Source organism: Salmo trutta, unplaced genomic scaffold, assembly GCF_901001165.1.
Source record: "Salmo trutta unplaced genomic scaffold, fSalTru1.1, whole genome shotgun sequence".
Lineage (NCBI taxonomy): Eukaryota > Metazoa > Chordata > Actinopteri > Salmoniformes > Salmonidae > Salmo > Salmo trutta.
In genome coordinates, this window is record NW_021823509.1 from 508,834 (window position 1) to 511,767 (window position 2,934).

Genomic DNA, 2,934 nt, shown 5'->3' on the forward strand with positions numbered 1-2,934 from the left:
GCAGAGCCATAGACAGGTATTTAGAGATATGGGTCTGGTCTTTAGCAGAGCCATAGACAGGTATTTAGAGATATGGGTCTGGTCTTTAGCAGAGCTATAGACAGGTATTTAGCGATATGGGTCTGGTCTTCAGAACAGCATTTCCATCAATCGGATAGCCTCGATATGCATTTGTTAATAGTTTGTTGTCAATGCGTTTCTTCATTTGTATAATGGCTGTATTGTGTGGTCCGGTGTTGCACATTAGTCAACAATACTCAACCTGTGCTGTTTCCTTTCCCTTTGTGGCAGCATTATGTGTGTGTGCGTGTGTGTTACGTTCATTTAGGTCAATCTGGCTAAGTGGCTTTCGAAATCATCTCAGGGCAGACTGGAGGGATCATTGATCAGTTGAGTTGAACACACACACACCCACACACAGCACACACACCAAACACACAGGCAAATAAGCACAAGGAATAGAGAGAAAGAAGTCTCTGCAGAACACACTTCAAAGCAAGGTTGATGCCCTTGTGCATATACACTTCTCCAAATGAAAACACACACGGTCTCCCTCTGTGATTGCCATTTCATCAGTCACAGCCAGAGAGAGAGAGCGCGAGAGAGAGAGAGAAAGAGGGAGAGAGAAAGAGATTAAGGGAGAGAGAGAGAAAGAGAAAGGGAGAGAAAGAGAAAGAAACAGAGAAAGTGAGAAAGAGGGAGAGAGAAAGGGAGAGAGAAAGAGAGAAAGGGAGAGAGAGAGAAAGAGAAAGGGAGAGAAAGAAACAGAGAAAGTGAGAAAGAGGGAGAGAGAAAGAGAGAGAAAGAGAAAGGGAGAGAAAGAGAAAGAAACAGAGAAAGTGAGAAAGAGGGAGAGAGAAAGGGAGAGAGAAAGAGAGAAAGGGAGAGAAAAAGAGAAAGAGAGAAAGGGAGAGAAAAGACAGCGTGAAAGAGAGGGAGAGAGAAAGGGAGAGAGAGTGAAAGACAGAAAGGGAGAGAGAAAAAGACAGAGCGAGAAGAGAGAGAGAGAGAAAAAGACAGAGAGAGAGAGACAGCTCACCAAAAGAGAGAGAGAGAGGCTTGAGGCAGATCACATTCCTTCTGTTTCTAAACACCTCTCCACTCCCTTCCTAATTCTCTCTCCGTCTCTCCCTCACCATGAAACATTTTCACTTTGTATGTCTTAATAAGTATAACATTATGCCTCTGAGTCCTAGAAAACCCTTTCTGCTTTCTTCATAAAGATATTTCATAACATGGTAATCATCTCCTATGCTTTTGGTGAGCTGCAAGCTGTTCCGAATCTCTCTCTCTCTCGTGCATTCGGAAGGTATTCAAACCCCTTGACTTTTTTTTACGTTAGTCTTATTATATTATTAAGTATTAAATAATAATTTTTCTTCATCAATCTACACACAATACCTCATAATGACGAAGTGAAAACAGGTTTTTAGAATGTGTAAATTTATTACAAATAAAAAACAGAATTACCTTATTTACATAAGTGTTCAGACCTTTTGCTGTGAGACTCGAAATGGAGCTCAGCTGAGATATTTCTACAGCAATCAGGCCTTTATGGAAGCCACTCCTCAGTAAAAGGCACATGACAGCCCACTTGGAGTTTGCCAAAAGGCACCTAAAGGACACTCAGACCATCAGAAACAAGATTCTCTGGTCTGATGAAACCAAGATTGAACTCTTTGGCTTGAATGCCAAGCGTCACGCCTGGAGGAAACCTTGCCCCATCCCTACTGTGAAGCATGTTGGTGGCAGCATCATGCTGTGGGGATGTTTTTCAGCAACAGGGACTGGGAGACTAGGCAGGATCGAGAGAAAGATGAACTGAGCAAAGTACAGAGTGATCCTTGATGAAAACCTGCTCCAGGGGGCTCAGGACCTCAGACTGGGGTGGAGGTTCACCTTCCAACAGGACAACGACCCTAAGCACACAGCCAAGTCAACGCAGGGGTGGCTTCGGGAAAAGTCTCTGAATGCCTTTGAGTGGCCCAGCCAGAGCCCGGACTTGAACCCAATGGAACATCTATGGAAAGACCTGGAAATAGCTGTGCAGCAATGCTCCCCATCCAACCTGACAGAGCTTGAGAGGATCTGCAGAGAAGAATGGGAGAAACTCCACAAATACAGGTGTGCTAAGCTTGTAGCGTCATACCCAAGAAGACTCACGGTTTTAATCGCTGCCAAAGATGCTTCAACAAAGTACTGAGTAAAGGGTCTGAAAACGTATGCAAATGTGATATCTCAGTTTTATATTTTTCATACATTTGCAAACATTTCTAAAAAAATGGTGGTATGGTGTGTAGATTGATTAGAAAAAAAAGTATTTAATCCATTTTAGAATTAAGCATGTGAAATGTGGGAAAACTTTCTGAACGCACTCTATATATCTTCCTATCTGTCTTTCTGAACGCACTCTATATATCTTCCTATCTGTCTTTCTGAACGCACTCTATATATCTTCCTATCTGTCTTTCTGAACGCACTCTATATATCTTCCTATCTGTCTTTCTGAACGCACTCTATATATCTTCCTATCTGTCTTTCTGAACGCACTCTATATATCTTCCTATCTGTCTTTCTGAACGCACTCTATATATCTTCCTATCTGTCTTTCTGTATTTCCCCTCTCTCTCCCTTCATCATCCCTCTCTTTAAATGTCCTCCAGGCTCAGCTTCTCCCTCCCTCCCTCCCTCCCTGCCTGCCTCCCTCCCTCCCTGCCTGCCTTCCTCCCTCCCTCCCTCCCTCCCTCCCTCCCTCCCTCCCTCCCTGCCTCCCTCCCTCCCTCCCGCCCTCCCTCCCTCCCTGCCTCCCTCCCTCTCCGTGGTCTTGTATAAATGATGTTTTCCTCCAGCCACATACTGTAGCAGCAAGGTGATGTATAGCTTCCTCCCTCCCTGCCTGCCTCCCTCCCTCCCTCCCTCCCTGCCTCCCTGCCT